The following is a 17964-nucleotide window of genomic DNA, read 5'->3' as shown; positions in this document are numbered from 1 at the left end:
CTCCCCAGTCGCATGATGTTCCTGGCTATTTGGCTGATTTTTATGATGTGTTTAGTGAGAATAAGTCTGCGTCTTTGCCTCCTCATAGGAGTTATGACTGTGCAATTGAGCTGAGCCCAGGGTGTAAATTTCCCAAGGGTCGACTTTTCAATTTATCTGTACCCGAGCATGAGGCTATGCGATCTTATATTTAGGAGTCATTGGAGAAGGGTCATATTAGACCATCCTCTTCACCCTTGGGTGCTGGGTTTTTTCTCGTGGCCAAGAAAGATGGTTCATTAAGGCCTTGTATTAACTATCGTTCCCTCAACAAAATTACTGTTAAATATCAGTATCCGTTACCCCTGATTTCTGATCTATTCTCCAGAGTTAAAGGTGCTTGCTGGTTTACCAAGCTTGACCTCAGGGGGCGTATAATCTTATTCGCATTAAGCATGGGGACTAATGGAAGACGGCGTTTAATACTCCGGAGGGACATTTTGAGTACCTGGTGATGCCTTTTGGGCTCACTAATGCCCCTTCTGTCTTCCAGTGCTTAATGAATGATATTTTCTGGGACTTTGTGGATAAATTTTTGATCATCTATCTGGATGATATTTTGATCTTTTCCAGGGATTGGGACTCTCATGTGGAACATGTTCGGACTGTGTTCCGGATTTTGAGGGAGAATTCTCTGTATGTTAAGGGGTCAAAATGCCTTTTTGGTGTACAGAGGATTTCATTTTTGGGATTTATTTTGTATCCGTCAACTATTGAAATGGACCCGGCCAAGGTACAGGCCATTTATGATTGGGTTCAGCCCACTTCTTTGAAGGCCCTCCAGAAGTTTTTGGGTTTTGCTAATTTTTATCGTAAATTTATAGCTAATTTTTCTAGTATTGCCAAACCATTGACTGATTTGACTAATAAGGGTGCTGATGTGCTGAATTGGTCTCCAGAGGCTGTTTCTTCCTTTCAGGAGCTGAAGCAGAGGTTCACTTCTGCTCCGGTTTTGCGGCAACCTGATGTCTCACTCCCGTTTCAGGTAGAGGTGGACGCTTCTGAGATTGGTGCAGGAGCTGTTTTTTCCCAAAAAGACCCTGTGACTTCTAAGATGAATCCCTGTGCTTTCTTTTCCAGAAAGTTCTCCCCATCTGAACGCAACTATGATGTGGGGAATCGGGAACTGTTAGCCATGAAATGGGCATTTGAGGAATGGAGACATTGGTTGGAGGGAGATAGACATCAAGTCGTGGTCCTCACTGACCACAAGAATTTGATTTACCTTGAGTCGGCCAAACGCTTGAATCCTAGACAGGCTAGGTGGGCCTTGTTTTTCACACGTTTTGATTTTGTGGTCTCTTTTCTTCCGGGCACTAAGAATGTCAAGGCAGACGCCCTCTCTAGGAGTTTCTTTGCTGATTCTCCTATTGTGACCAAGCCTGCTACCATCTTAGGTGAGGGGGTAGTTCTTTCTGCTACCTCGCCCGATTTGAGACGTGCTCTGGAAGAGTTTCAGGGGGACAAACCTGAGCGTTGTCCCATTGGAAAATTGTATGTTCCTGACCAGTGGAGGAAGAGAGTAATGTCTGAAGTTCATTTCTCCGCATTGGCTGGTCATCCAGGCATTTTTGGTACTAGAGATTTGGTGAGTCGGTCTTTTTGGTGGCCCGCCTTATCTCGTGATGTCAGGAATTTTGTGCAGTCCTGTGGGACTTGCTCCCGGTCTAAACCTTGTTCTCGCTCTAGTGGGTTGTTGATGCCTTTGCTGGTGCCCAGGAGGCCATGGACCCATATTTCAATGGATTTTATTTCTGATCTGCCTGTCAGAGAATGACTGTTATCTGGGTGATTTGTGATAGATTCTCTAAGATGGTCCATCTTGTACCACTCCCTGAGTTGCCATCTTCCTCAGAGTTGGTGCCCTTGTTTTTGCAACAGGTGGTTCGCTTGCATGGGATTCCTGAGAACATTGTATCTGACAGAGGAGTTCAGTTTGTCTCTAGATTTTGGAGGACTTTTTGTTCCAAGCTGGGAATTCAGTTGTCCTTCTCCTCTGCGTTTCACCCTCAGACCAATGGGCAGACGGAGAGAACAAACCAGACTTTGGAGTCTTATTTAAGATGTTTTATCTCTGCTGATCAGGATGATTGGGTCTCATTTTTGCCCTTGGCAGAATTTGCTTTAAATAATAGAGCTAGTTCTGCCACTTTGATGTCACCTTTTTTTTTTAAATTTGGGTTTCATCCTCGATTCTCTTCAGGGCAAGTGGAGTCTTTTGCCTGCCCAGGTGTTGACACTGTGGTGGAGAGAATGCACCAGATTTGGGACCAAGTGGTGGATAAGTTGTCTCTCTCCCAGGAAAAGGCCCAGCGGTTTTCCAACCGGCATAGGACCATTGGTCCCCGGTTTAAGGTGAGTGATATGGTTTGGTTGTCATCAAAGAATATCTCTATGAAGGTGGCTTCTCCAAAGTTTAAACCTAGATTTATTGGACCTTACAAGATTTTGGCGATTCTTAATCCAGTCTCTTTTCGATTGGCTCTTCCTGTTACATTTAAGATCCATAACGTGTTTCATAAGTCTCTGTTGAAGAGGTTTGTTGAGCCAGTAGTTCCTGTGGTGGCACCTCCTGACCCTGTATTGGTTGAAGGTAATGTGGAATATGAGGTTGAGAAGATACTGGATTCTCGTCTGGCTAGACGGAGACTCCAGTATTTGGTTAAGTGGAAGGGTTATGGCCTGGAGGATAATTCTTGGGTCTCTGCATCTGATATTCATGCCGAAAGATTGGTTCGTGCTTTTCATCGGGCCCATCCTGATCGGCCTGGTGGCATGGATGAGGGTTCAGTGACCCCTCCTTAAGGGGGAGGTACTGTTGTGAGCTCATTTTCTCGTTCACCTTTGATGTCCGATGAACTCCCACTGCTGGTGAAAGGAGGTGGTGAAACTGATTTGGATGGGAGAAACCTGTCACCTGAACAGGTGGATTGCGATTGGACATCAGGAATCTCTGAGTGGATATAAGGCAGCCGACGCCCTGTAGGGTTGCTGGTGATTTCTCTGCTCTGAGCTCTGGCCTCCAGTTCAGTTCCTGTCTTCTAAAGCTAAGATTTGCTCTGTTATTGTTCCATGAGATTTTGTCTGATTTGCTTAGTTTTGTGTTCTGCCAGCCCCGGCTGGGGCTCTGCTGAATTTCCATTTTTGTCATCGGAGTGCTGATATAAGGATTTTGAAGTCTAGTGACTTCAGGGCCGTTTTTCCTATCAGACGTGTTGGGACATTTTTGGTAGGGTTTTTCGAATTGCAGCCAGCATTTTTTCTGTCCTTTCCTATCTAGTTAGTTGGGCCCCATCGTTTGCTCTGCCTGTCTTTCTGTCTGTGTTTGTGTTTTCATCTGTTTTCACCGACAATACATGTTGGGGGCTGTCTATTGCTTTGTGGTCTGCTCTGGGGCAGTTTAGATTTCCCCTTTCTTTCTTTAGGCTTATTTAGTTCTCCGGCTGTGAAGAGGCGTCTAGGACCACCGTAGGAATGCTCCACGGCTACTGTTAGTTGTTGTGAATAGGATCAGGGGTCTGCAATCCGTTAGCTACCAACCTCTCTGGTTTTCTGGACTTAGCTTGCATTTTTGTTTTTTCCTCCTCCGGTGACTCATTCATAACAGGAGACCTTGGGGTCAGCAGTGAAACTACTCGACCCAGGTTGCTACATGGCAGTAATAGATCTTACCGATGCCTATTACCATGTCCCAATATGGGGGGAACGCCAACAATATCTGAGACTGGTAGTAGAGATTGCTCAAAGTCCCACTCATCTACATTACCAGTGCCTACCCTTCGGGGTATCAGTAGCCCCGCGTATATTTACAAAAATCATCGGGGAAGTAGCGTCCTTTATAAGAAGGGAAAATATCCTGTTAGTACCCTATCTAGACGATTTCCTGGTTATAGCAAACGACAAGCAAAATTGCGAAGATGCAGTTACAAGGGTCCTGGAAATATTAACCAGGTTAGGCTGGATGATCAATCAGGGAAAATCGGAAAGTGGACAGGTTCTACTCCCTAAATCCAAGAGAGCAGCCAGAGGGGGTGGATTCGCTACTACACCGGTGGAAATTTCGCCTGGCCTATGCGTTCCCCCCGTTTCCATTGATTCCAGTAGTCTTAAAAAAGATCCAGCAGGAGAAAGCTCGAATAATCCTGATTGCGCCCTTCTGGCCGAAAAGGGCATGGTTCACATGGCTCAGACGCATGTCTATCTCGGACCCATGGATCCTCCCAGATTCCCCGAATCTGCTATACCAGGGCCCAGTGGAACACCCCAGTGTTCTCGGGCTGCACCTCACTGCGTGGAACTTGAGAGGGGACTCCTTCTAGCAAAGGGGTTGTCAGTCCCGTTAGTAACCACCCTGCTCGCTAGCAGGAAGGAGGTAACTTCACGAAAATACCAAAAAATTTGGGAAAAATTCTTGCAGTTCACAGGCTGACAATTAGCTAGAACAGCCCAGGAAATACCAATAAAAGAAATCCTAGAGTTCCTCCAGAAAGGACTGGAAAAAGGTCTATCCACAAGCACCTTAAAAGTGCAGGTATCGGCCCTGGGTGCATTGTTTGATCAAAAACTGGCTGATCACCATGGATCTATAGATTCATTCGGGCCTCCTTCACATCCAGGCCCACAAAATTAACATCTAAGGTAGCTCCCTGGGATCTAAATTTATTAAGGGCACTGACAGCATCTCCATTTGAACCTATTGCTTCCATCTCAATAAAGGCGCTAACGCTAAAAACAGTACTCCTGGTGGCCCTGACCTCAGCTCGTCGTGTCTGCGAGCTGCAGGCAATATCTGTAAATCCATCATATACCACCTTTTTGGATGATAGAGTGATCATAAAAACTGATCCAGCCTTCCTACCGAAGGTAAATTCCACAGGGAGCAGGAGATAATTTTGCCCTCGTTTTGTCCGAACCCCAAATCCCAGGGAGAGAAAACCTTCCATTGCTTAGATGTCAGACATTGCCTGCTTCAATATATAGAAGCCTCAAAATCATGGCGACAGTGTTCAGCCCTTTTTGTCTCCTTTCAGGGGACAAACAGGGGTAAAAAAGCTTCAAAATAAACGATTGCACGATGGCTTCGTATGGGTATTGCACTAGCTTACTCTTGTTCGGATCTGACTCCCCCACTGGGTGTAACAGCTCATTCTATGAGAGCCATAGCCACGTCATGGGCTGAAAGGGCAAATGCTTCAGTTGAGCAAATCTGTAAAGCAGCAGTATGGTCCTCACCATCCACTTCCGACACTATAGACTAGTCCTAGGGCCCTCAAATCTGGCCTTTGGGAGAAAAGTGTTGTCTGCTGTTGTCCCACCCTAGGAGTCTATTCTATCTTTCCTCTCATGTGCGGTGCTGTCATGGGGGAAGGGAAAAAATGATAATTACTTACCGGTAATTTGATTTTCCAGAGCCATGACAGCACCGCATTGTTCCCGCACTATCTTGGTGATGGTTGTGTGGTGCACTAGAAAATTTAAAGTTATATCTGGAAATGTAAATATATGGAAAAAAAAAAAAAAAAAATATATATATATATATATATATATATATATATATATATATATATATATATATATATATATATATATATATGTGAATATTAGTGACACTGTTATATAACATGCATGTAAACTAATAAGGCGGTTACCTTTGCATACTCTGAAACATCCCTGTCATGATCTCAGTGCGGGTTTGACTCGCACACCTGGGGTTAATGTCTGGAACCAGTGCTGATGACTGGCATTTTTGGGGTTAAAGGTTGTTATCCCAGTGCAGGCTTACCTCCACACCTGGGGCTATGATTGTGGCCTCTCCCTGGTTCTGGGAGAGGCTTCTTATAGCCTCAGGACGCTCCCATCCCTGTCAGTTATACTTTCGCCCTTGGCATTGTGTGGTGACCCCTGAGTGTGTTTGTGCTGTGTTCTGGTTGCTTGATTCTCTGTGTACAACTCGGTCCGTTCTCTGGATATTGCTTTGTATTCTGCTTGGTACCTTCTATGTCTGTTTGGTTTTGACTTCTGCTTGGCCCTGACTATCCGTCTCATCCCTGGTACTTTACTGATATCTCTGTGTATGACCTCCATTTTGCCTGACTCATGAGTATTTCTGTATAGTGTCCTGCCATCTCTGAAAGCAGGACGCTAAGCCCCGCCCCCTTGCAGTCACATGACCGTAGGTCCTGTGACTGCTTGCTAAACTTCAGCGTCCACAGGTCCTGTGTATCTGTACTTTCCAGCTGTACCTGACCTCGGGCCCCCCTACAGTGCGGGTGAGTCCCTGCTCAGCGGAGGCTGCTCACCGGCGCAGACAGGATCCTGACATTATAACTGACCGTTAAGTTTTTTTTGTTTTTTTTTTCTTTCTCTGCTGAGAAATATGGATCCCATACAATCTCTTGCTGAGCAAATGAAAAATCTGAGTCAGATGTTTCAGGGTTTATCTCTGGAGCAGCCAGCTCTGGGTCATTCTCAGCAGCAGGTTTCTGAGACAGTGCGAGGGGCTTTAGCTGCTGGGTCTCTGGGGGCTGGGGCGAGTGATGTTGATTTGGTGTCCCCAGAACCACCTGTTAAACTGCCTGATTTCTTTTCTGGGAACAAAAAGGAGTTCAGGGTCTTCATGGAGGGGTGCAAACTCTTCTTTAGTTTGAGGCCACGTTCCTCTGGGGACGAAAGTCAGAAGGTTGGGGTCATTATGTCTCTGTTAAGAGGGTCCCCACAAGCTTGGGCTTTCTCCCTTCCTCCCACTGCCCCTGAGAGAGTCTGTGAATGCGTTTTTTGAGGCCCTCGGGCACATATATGATGAGCCGGACCGAGTGCGATTGGCAGAGGACATGGTTAGGAGTGTCTGTCAGGGGAAACACTCGGCTTAGTGGTTTTGTACAGAATTCCGCCGCTGGGCCGCAGAGGTCTCTTGGGATGATGCCGCACTCCGAGGACTCTTTCGCAGATGCTTGTCCGAGCGGTTACAGGATGCCTTGGCATTACATCCCCCACCTAACTCACTCGAGGACGCCATGATCCAGACTGTCCAGATGGACCACAGGCTGCGGGCCAGGGGGGTGATGCAGGTGGAGACTCCATTGTTCCCTAGTGGAAAAGAGACTGTTTCTGTGCCCATTGACGTAGGGGCTCTCTCCCTGAAGGAAAAGGAGAGACAACGCCGGAGAGAAAAGCAGTTATGCTTCTACTGTGGTAAAATGGGACATTGGAAAAGGGAGTGTCCTGATTGTCCATCCTCAACCCGGTCGACGGGAAACGACTAGGTCTGGGTAGTCAGAGGGGAGACTACTCAGACCCTCAGGTACCCTTTTCCTCGTTTTCTAAGGTGTTGCTTCATGTGGAACTGTTAGTGGACGATTGTTGTTTTCCCTCTACAGCTTTCGTGGACTGCGGATCATCCATCAATCTCATTGATTCCCAATTGGTCACAAGCTGTAAGATAGGGACAGTTAGACTTAAGGTTCTGATCAAAGTGGTGGCCATTGACTCCTCCCCCCCTCACTAAAGAGGGAATTCTCTTTATGTCTGGCTTGTTTTCGCTCAAAGTGGGCGCTACCCATGTGGAAAAATTAAGTTGTTTGGTTCTGGACAATCTACCAGCAGGATTGGTGTTGGGCATGCCCTGGTTACTGCGCCATAACCCAGTCATTAACTGGAAAACGGGGGAGATTGTTCAGTGAGGGTTTAATGATTCGATGTTATGTGATAAGTCTGCACTATTGGTTGAACCTGTTAAATCTGTATCTGTGTCATCTGTCGAGCTGGAAGGTATTCCGGAGTACCTGAAAGAATTCGAAGATGTGTTCTCTGAAAGCGAGGCCGAGACGTTGCCGCCACATAGACCCTTTGACTGCGCTATTGAGTTAGTCCCGGGGGCTAAATTGCCTAAAGCCCATCTGTTTAATTTATCTGGCCCTGGGCGCTTGGCCATGAAAGATTACATTGCTGAGAGTCTTCGCAAAGGACACATACGTTCCTCAGTCTTACCTGTGGTGGCAGGGTTTTTTTTTGTAAAGAAAAAAGATGGTGGTTTACGTCCCTGCCTCGATTTTCGTGAGCTCAACAAAATTACTGTACGAAATATGTACCCCCTTCCGTTGATTCCCGATTTGTGTAACCAACTTTCAGGGGCAAAATGGTTCTCCAAACTGGATCTTCGGGGGGCATATAATTTGATAAGGGTCCGGGAGGGGGATGAATGGAAAACCGCGTTCCTCACGACCGAGGGACTGTTTGAAAATTTAGTCATGCCGTTTGGTCTTACCAATGCCCCAGCCATATTTCAGAATTTCATCAACGTGGTATTCTCGGATCTCATAGGTCATTTTGTTGTCATTTACTTAGACGATATTCTGATATACTCTCCTGACAGTCAATCTCATCTGAATCATGTACGAACCGTTCTCCAAAGACTGAGGGAAAATCATCTGTATGCCAAATTGGAGAAATGTGTGTTTTTTGTTCAAGAATTGTCTTTTTTGGGATTATTTGTGTCCTGTGAGGGTTTTCGCATGGACCCCAAGAAGGTGCAGGCCATTGCGGATTGGGTGCAACCCCAAGACCTTAAGGGTCTTCAGCGCTTCTTGGATTTCGCCAATTATTACCGCAAATTTATTCGGGGGTTTTCACAGGTGGTCAAACCTCTCACAGATCTTACTTGTAAAGGTACGGATGTGAGAAACTGGTCCTCGCTCGCAAAAGAGGCCTTTGCGACCCTGAAAAGAAGCTTTATGTCTGCTCCCGTGTTAGTAAAGCCAGATCCGTCCAAACCATTCGTCGTGGAAGTGGACGCCTCTGAGGTGGGGGTGGGGGCGGTGTTGTCCCAAGGGCCTGCCACTCTAACCAACCTCAGGCCATGTGCTTTCTTTTCCAAGAAATTCTCTGCTGCGGAAAGAAATTATGACGTAGTCAATAGAGAGCTTCTTGCGGTCAAATTGGTGTTTGAAGAATGGAGGCACTTTTTGGAGGGGGCCAGTCACCCGGTTACGGTGATCACGGATCACAAAAATTTGTCATACATAGAGTCTACTAAAAGACTAACGCCCAGACAGGGCCCGTTGGTCACTTTTTTTTTCCCGTTTTCAGTTTACGATTACATTTCGTCCAGGGTCTAAGAATGTCAAGGCTGACACCTTATCGTGCAGTTTTCAGCCGGTGTCGCCCCCTGAGCCACCGTTCTCCATTCTTTACCCTGGGATTGTGATAGCAGAGGTCTCGTCTGAATTGGAACGGGAGATTCAGGGGGCCCAGTCGCGGGCCCCGGCGGCCAAGCCGGAGGGGAAGTTGTTTGTCCCAGAGCAACTTCGCCTGAAACTCTTGCAGGCGTTCCATGAATCCAAGCTGAGTGCTCACCCTGGTATTTCAGCCACGCGTCTGGTGGTGGCTAGGATCTTTTGGTGACCTACCCTTGGTTCGGACATAAAAAATTCATTGCTGGTTGTGGTGTCTGCGCTCATTCTAAAAGCTCTCATAGCCGGCCGGCAGGGGAGCTGATGCCCTTGGCAGGGTCCGAAAGACCATGGACTCACTTATCCATGGATTTTGTTACCAATCTCCCTCCATCTAAGGGTAATACAGTGGAATGGGTAGTGGTGGACAGGTTTTCTAAGCAGGCTCATTTTGTACCCCTGTCCGCACTACCGTCAGCTGAGACATTGTCCAGGTTGTTTGTGCAGCATGTGATCCGGTTGCATGGGGTACCCCTGAATGTGGTGTCTGATCATGGTGTGCAGTTTGTGGCTAAGTTTTGGCATGCTTTCTGCAAAAAATTAGGGATGTCTCTGTCCTTTTCGTCTGCATACCATCCTGAGAGCAATGGTCAGACGGAGCGCACTAACCAGTCCCTAGAACAGATCCTCAGGTGTCTAACCTCTGCTAGACAGAATGACTGGTGCGATGCACTGCCGTTGGCTGAATTTGCCTTCAATAATCGGGTGAGTCAATCCACGGGTATGACTCCTTTTTTGATCAATTATGGGTTCAGTCCTCATTTTGGTGAGTTTTCTCGTCTGGACTCGGGGTGTCCCGGGGCTGAGGGCTCTGTTCAGCGATTACAGAATACGTGGGCAGAAGTTCAGCGGAGTATATCTAGGTCTCAGGACAGGTATAAGTTTTTCGTGGACAGGAAACAAACACCAGGACCCACGTTTCAGGTTGGAGACAAGGTTTGGATCTCCACGCGAAACATTAAGTTGAAGGTTCCTTCAGCCAAGTTGGGGCCCAAATTAATTGGCCCATACAAGATTGTGGAAAAAAGTCAATCCAGTGGCCTTTAGGCTGTGCCTTCCACCCTCTTTCAAGATCCCTAACGTCTTCCACAAATCTCTACTGAAACCTTTTGAAGCAGTCCGGGGAGACTCCGAGTCCGCTGCTCCTCCTGTTTTGGTCGAGGGGCAGGTGGAGTACGAGGTTGGTCATATCGTAGATTCCAGGTTGGTACGGCGGTCGGTACAGTACCTGGTTCATTGGAAGGGGTGTGGACCGGAAGACAGGTCCTGGGTACCGGCCTGGTTGATGCATGCTCATCGCCTGGTGCGGGCTTTCCATGCTAAGTACCCGTTCAAGACTGGGGGTCGAGAGGCCCCCCCCGTTGAGAGGGGGGTACTGTCCTGATCTCTGCGGGTTTGACTCGCACACGTGGGGTTAATGTCTGGAACCAGTGCTGATGACTGGCATTTCTGGGGTTAAAGGTTGTGAGCCCAGTGCAGGCTTACCTGCACACCTGGGGCTATGATTGTTGCCTCTCCCTGGTTCTGGGAGAGGCTTCTTATATCCTCAGGACGCTCCCGTCCCCGTCAGTTATACTTTCGCCCTTGGCATTGTGTGGTGACCCCTGAGTGTGTGCTGTGTTCTGGTTGCTTGATTCTCTGTGTATGACTCGGTCTGTTCTCTGGATATTGCTTTGGACTCTGCTTGGTACCTTCTATGTCTGTTTGGTTTTGACTTCTGCTTGGCCCTGACTATCCGTTCTGTCTCATCCCTGGTACTTTACTGATATCTCTGTGTATGACCTCCATTTTGCCTGACTCTGAGTATTTCTGTAGTGTCCTGCCATCTCTGAAAGCAGGACGCTAAGCCCCGCCCCCTTGCAGTCACATGACCGTAGGTCCTGTGACTGCTTGCTAAACTTCAGCGTCCACAGGTCCTGTGTATCTGTACTTTCCGGCTGTACCTGACCCCGGGCCCCCCTACAGTGCGGGTGAGTCCCTGCTCAGCGGAGGCTGCTCGCCGGTGCTGACAGGATCCTGACACTCCCACTCTCAAAGACTCTGAAGAATGCTGGTTCCTACCCATGTTTGGAGTATACCACCCTAAGAAACTGGGCCAAATTAGAGTGGTGTTTGACTCCAGTGCCAAGTTTGATGATATCTCCCTGAATCATGTTCTACTGACTTGATCAGACATCAATAACAAACTAATGGGAGTACTTATGCTCTTCCGTAAGGATTACATTGCCTTCATCGCTGACATCCAGCAAATGTTCCATTGTTTCCTTGTGAGAGAGGTAGACAGGAACTTCCTAAGATTCTTCTGGTACAGAGACAATGATCCTACTAAAGAGGTCACAGAGTACCGCATGAGAGTGCACATCTTTGGCAATAGTCCTCCTGCAGTTGCCATTTATGAACTAAAAAGGTCAGCTGAAGAAGGAGAAACAGAATACGGATTAGATGCCAGACAATTCATAGAAAAAGACTTTTATGTTGATGACTGTCTGAAAGCCATGCTTCAAATGAGACTGCCGTCAGTCTTCTCAGGAGAGCCCAAGAGATGCGTGCTTGCTCCAACCTCAGGCTTCACAAAATAGCCTCAAACAGCCAAAAACTCATGAAAGCATTCCCTTCACAAGACTTGTGTAATGGTCTCAGAGACCTGGACCTGGGGTCAGACCCCACACCAATGCAACGCAGCCTCGGGCTTCTCTGGAATCTACAGTCAGACAGACACTTTTACCTTTCAGGTCAGCCAGGAGGAAAAGCCTTTCACATGCAGAGGTGTCCTGTCTACCATCAACAGCCTGTATGGTCCCTTAGGTTTTGCAGCTCCTGTTACTATACAAGGCAAAGCTATACTAAGAGACAACTAAGGAGACTTTCTGACTGGGATGCACCTCTGCCACCTGACAAGAGAATCCAGTGGGAAGTATGGAAGAAATATTTAGCAGCCCGAATGTACCAAGGCCATACACCCCTGTGCCGTCAATAGAGATACAGAGCCAAGACTGTATGTATTTGCAGATGCTTCTGTCAAAGCAATTGCTTCTGTTGCCTATCTCAAAACTGTGGACTCCAAATGTCTGAGCCACATTGGATTCATTATGGGGAAGGCCAAACTTGCTCCACAGCCAGAGCACACCATACCAAGGTTAGAACTTTGTGCTGCTGTTCTAGCCGTCGAGTTAACAGAGTTCATCGCATCCACGATGGATATCGACCTGACACAAGCCAAGTTCTACTCAGACAGCAAAGTAGTCCTTGGATACATCCACAATGAAACCAGGCGATTCTACGTTTATGTCAACAACAGAGTGCTACGAATTAGGAGATCAGTTCATCCAAAACAGTGACATTACATCTCCATGGACCAAAACCCTGCAGATCATGCAACTAGAGCAGTTGACGCAAGTCCACTAGAGAGCACAACTTGGCTCTCAAGACCAAAACTACTGTACACTTAGGAACGTTGTCCAGACACCTTTGAACTTGTGAGAGAGGACTCCGGTGCTGAAATCCTCCTTCAGATGTCTACACTTCATACAAAGATTCCAGCTACTCTCCTCACCCAGAAAACAGGACTATCCAGTGCCCCTCTGGGAGGATTCGATGCAAGGACCTCTACAAGCGTCAATGGAGACTGGTGCAAAGTCTTGCCAATACATTCTGGGACAGGTTGCGCAAACAGTATTTGTCTACCCTGCAGCCACGGACAAAGTGGCAATCTACCAAACCTAATCTGAGGATTGGTGACCTCGTCCTTGTGATAGACTGTCAGACCCATCAAAACCAGTGGACACTTGGACTAGTGACTGCAACATTCCCAAATAAAGATGGCAATGTCCGCAAAGTCGAACTTAGGATGGCCAAAGGCGATGAACTTAAGACATTCTCCAGACCAGTAACTGAGCTGGTCTTATTGTTGTCTTCGGAGAATAAGAATAGTGACATCCGTTTGTTGCCAGACGGGGAGTGTTCTGTCTCCGACACAATTCTTGACCTTTGACTGTCTATTTTGATAATATATATACAGTGATTTACTGAGAATATCTATAATGCTCAGTTTTCCATAGATTTTAATGTTCATTGTTTTTGACTCCATCTAGTGGCCAAAGTAATAATTGCAGTGTTATTCTATTTTATTTTCGTTTTGCTTTCCTTCCAATTCACAATGTATTCTGGGTAAGTTTGCAAGGGATTATTGTCTAGTCCAGCCCCATTTTTCTCTCCAGTCCTCCATTTTCAATCAAGCCCGCTTCATGGTAACATCTCATTCCTCTACACCCCTTGCGTCAGCATCGCTGTTTCACCACATCTACAGTTAGGTCCATATATATTTGGACAGAGACAACATTTTTCTAATTTTGGCTCTAGACATTACTACAATGAATTTTAACCAAAACAATTCAGATGCAGTTGAAGTTCAGATTTTCAGCTTTCATTTGAGGGTATCCACATTAAAATTGGATGAAGGGTTTAGGAGTTTCAGCTACCTAACATGTGCCACCCTGTTTTTAAAGGGACCAAAAGTAATTGGACAGATTAATTGTAAATAATGTTCATTTCTAGTATTTGGTTGAAAACCCTTTGTTGGCAATGACTGCCTGAAGTCTTGAACTGATGGACAACACCAGACGCTGTGTTTCCTCCTTTTTGATGCTCTGCCAAGCCTTCACTGCGGTGGTTTTCAGTTGCTGTTTGTTTGTGGGCCTTTTTGTCTGAAGTTTAGTCTTTAACAATTGAAATGCATGCTCAATTGGGTTGAGATCAGGTGACTGACTTAGCCATTCAAGAATATTCCACTTCTTTGCTTTAATAAACTCCTGGGCTGCTTTGGCTTTATGTTTTGGGTCATTGTCCATCTGTAGTATGAAACGACGACCAATCAGTTTGGCTGCATTTGGCTGGATCTGAGCACACAGTATGGTTCTGAATACCTCAGAATTCATTTGGCTGCTTCTGTCCTGTGTCACATCATCAATAAACACTAGTGTCCCAGTGCCACTGGCAGCCATGCATGCCCAAGCTATCACACTGCCTCCGCCGTGTTTTACAGATGATGTGGTATGCTTTGGATCATGAGCTGTACCACGCCTTTGCCATACTTTTCTCTTTCCATCATTCTGGTAGAGGTTGATCTTGGTTCCATCTGTTCAAAGAATGTTCTTCCAGAGCTGTGCTGGCTTTTTTAGATGTTTAGCCTTTTTATTCTTGAGGCTTATAAGTGGCTTGTACCGTGCAGTGAACCCTCTGTATTTACTTTCATGCAGTCTTCTCTTTATGGTAAATTTGGATATTGATACGCCTACCTCCTGGAGAGTGTTGTTCACTTGGTTGGCTGTGGTGAAGGGGTTGCTCTTCACCATGGAGATTATTCTGCGATCATCCACCACTGTTGTCTTCCGTGGGCGCCTAGGTCTTTTTGCATTAATGAGTTCACCAGTGCTTTCTGTATCAGGATGTACCAAACTAGATTTTGCCACTCCTAATGTTGTAGCAATTTCTCAGATGGGTTTTTTCTGTTTTTGCAGCTTAAGGATGGCTTGTTTCACCTGCATGGAGAGCTCCTTTGACCGCATGTTTCCTTCACAGCAAAGCCTTCCAAATGCAAGCACCACACCCCAAATCAACTCCAGGCCTTTTATCTGCTTAATTGAGAATGACATAACGAAGGGATTGCCCACACCTGTCCATGAAATAGCCTTGGAGTCTATTGTCCAATTACTTTTGGTCCCTTTAAAAACAGGGTGGCACATGTTAAGGAGCTGAAACTCCTAATCCTTCATCCAATTTTAATGTGGATACCCTCAAATGAAAGCTGAAAGTCTGAACTTCAACTGCATCTGAATTGTTTTGTTTAAAATTCATTGTGGTAATGTCTAGAACCAAAATTACAAAAATGTTGCCTCTGTCCAAATATTTATGGACCTAACTGTATATACCCTACGTTCAATAAAGCACAGATTCAACTACGGTCTCCCTTATTGGACCCTGGTATAGCGGTTTAGCTGCTTGTTAAGCTACATGAATCCCGGTTCATTTAGTGAGGACATGACAAATGCAGTTTGTCAGACTTCCAACTATTAACAAAAATGTATGCTCATGTGTATTGTGTGTGTGTATTTTGTGGGTAAAGGTGTATATTTGCTTCCACGTGTGTAATATATTTATGCTAATATGTGTATGGAAGTAATGTGTGTAATAGATATCTGCTCATTTGTTTACATTGTGTTCACCGGTAAATTACATTTCACAATGGTGGAGGATAAATTTATAGACCATATTTAGGAATAGGGTTTGCAGTGCAGATAACACAATGGCAATGTTGATAAAGATTTTCAATACTATCTATTTTATTATTTCTAAACACTTTTTCAGTGATTAGTTTGTATCTCTGGTCATACTCCACCCACACGCACAAATGATACACCATTTGAAAGGTAAACTTGCCCCCTCAGCAAGAAAATAGCCAAACAAACCACACATCCATGATTTGATCACAAAATGCAGTTTTTAAGCATTAATTTTCGTAAACCTGCAGTAAGGAAGAATGACCTGCAGGTGGCACCACACTAACCCAAAGAACACTACCACAAAGCTGCTTACAGACATCACAAACAAATCCAAACATTTTCCTTGGGGGCTTTGCAGCTTGCAGAACTGCTTGCCCAGCCTATTTCAGGCAAATTGGAGGACTGCACACTTCACTGCAGGTGAGTCACATATGCAAACACATTTGTAAACATGCACTGCCTATTGAATTGCACACTTGCTCGTTCACACTCCACCCACTCAAACAAATGATACACCATTTGAAAGGTCAAATGACCTGCAGGTGGCAGCACACTACCACAAAAGCTGCTTTCAGACATCACAAACAAATCCAAACATTTGCCTCGGAGTCTTTCCAGCTTGCTCAAGTGCTTGCCCAGCCTATTTCAGGCACATTGGAGGATTGCACACTTCACTGCAGGTGAGTCACATATGCAAACACATTTGTAAACATGCACTGATTTTTCAGTGATTACTTTGCCCCACACACAAATGGTGAATGACATGCAAACACTTTAGTAAACATGCACTGCTTTTTCGGTGACTACTTTGCCCCACACACAGAAATGGTGAGTCACATATGCAAACACATTTGTAAACATGCACTGCTTTTTCGCTGGTTGCTTCGCCCCACACACACAAATGATACACCATTTGAAAGGTAAACTTGCACCCTTCAGCAAGAAAAGAGCCAAACAACCCACACATTCATGATTTTATCACTAACTACAGTTTAAACATTCATTTTCATAAACCTGCAGAAAGAAACAATGACCTGCAGGTGGCAGCTCAACCGGAAGATATTTTTTGGCCTCTACTTATCAAACCAATTTATTGTATTACCAATCTACATATATAAATACCTGTCTGTGTTCATCATATCATGAAATACATTTACATTTGACCAGCTTGCTTTTTCTGAAATTGCTTGCGCCCCCGATGACCAATGTGCAAAAATTTTGCACGGGCCAACTAGTCTACACATATTGCTAAACAATATAACCATTCTACAGATTTTAAGACCATTTTGACTATGTTGAGAAAATGTTGCAGATGCATTCAACAAAAACTGCATGTAACACAAAACTGTATTAGAAGTAAATTTTGAAAGTACAAAAGGGGCATATATTCTTATTATATTTTGTATTTTTTTTATTAGATTAGGATCGGATCCCCAGTCCAAAGTTTGCTCTGGGGCCCATGGGACCATAGCTCTGCCACTGCATGTCACTCCACTGCCTGCATCTTCCAAGTTTGTACAGGTGCTTCTCACAAAATTATGATATCATCAAAATTTATTTTAGTTCTTCAATACAGAATGTGAATCTCATATATACTGTCATTGCAAACAGAGTGAGCTATTTCAAGTGTTTATTGATGTTAATGTTGATGATTATGGCTTACAGCCAATGAAAACTCAAACAAGAACCTGGTGCACATTGAGTCTGCTAAAAGGTTGACCCCTAGGCAAGCTAGATGGACACTTTTTTTTTTCTCGGTTCCAATTTTCGATTACTTTTCCCCCAGGATCCAAGAATGTGAAGGCCGATGCCTTGTCCCGGAGTCTGGATCCAGTTTCTCCCCCCAAGCCTCCATCCTTCATTCTTTAACCTGGGGTGGTGGCTGACGTGTCAGCAGGTTTGGAACTTGAGATTCGGGAAGCCCAGTCGCAGGCTCCCCCATCCAAGCCAGTGGAAAAATTGTTTGTTCCTGTTCAATTTCGACTCAGAGTCCTCGAGGAGCTCCACGATATGGCTATGGGTGGACATCCTGTGATTTTGGCTACTCTTGGGTCCATCGCGAGGGTTTTTTGGTGAGCTTCATTTACGTCTGATGTGAAGAAGTTTGGGTCTGCCTGTGACGTTTGTGCCCGCTAAGAGCTCATAACCAGCCGGCCAGGGAATTGGTGCCTTTGCAAGTTCCTGATAGACCATGGACACATTTGTCCATGGATTTTATCACCAATCTTCCTCCCTCCAAGGGTATAATGTCATCTGGGTGGTGGTGGACAGGTTTAAGAAGCAAGCACATTTTTTACCCTTAGTGGCACTTCCTTCTGTGGAGACCTTGTCCAGGTTGTTCATTCAACGTGTGGTTCAGTTGCATGGTGTGCCCTTTAGTGTGGTGTCTGACCATGGTGTGCAGTTTGTGTCCAAGTTTT

At 45.6% G+C, this 17964-nt stretch overlaps 1 protein-coding gene across 9 annotated transcripts in view; it reads left to right on the top strand.

Moving 5' to 3' along the window:
* Positions 1–17964, top strand: part of NR4A3 (nuclear receptor subfamily 4 group A member 3) — a 379358-nt gene that overhangs the window by 197069 nt on the left and 164325 nt on the right. The window contains exon 9 of one of the 9 annotated variants that reach the window (XM_073587674.1): positions 16963–17065. The exons of the other annotated variants lie outside the window; for them this stretch is intronic. The gene's annotated coding sequence lies outside the window, so the exon portion shown is untranslated. Of the gene's footprint in view, positions 1–16962; positions 17066–17964 lie in introns of those variants that run through there. 9 annotated transcript variants of the gene reach the window in all.

The sequence above is a fragment of the Dendrobates tinctorius genome, unplaced genomic scaffold, assembly GCF_039654945.1.
Source record: "Dendrobates tinctorius isolate UK_male_01 unplaced genomic scaffold, ASM3965494v1 ptg000102l, whole genome shotgun sequence".
NCBI lineage: Eukaryota > Metazoa > Chordata > Amphibia > Anura > Dendrobatidae > Dendrobates > Dendrobates tinctorius.
Note: the sequence above shows the minus strand (reverse complement) of the source record. Positions and strands in the feature narration are given on the sequence as shown.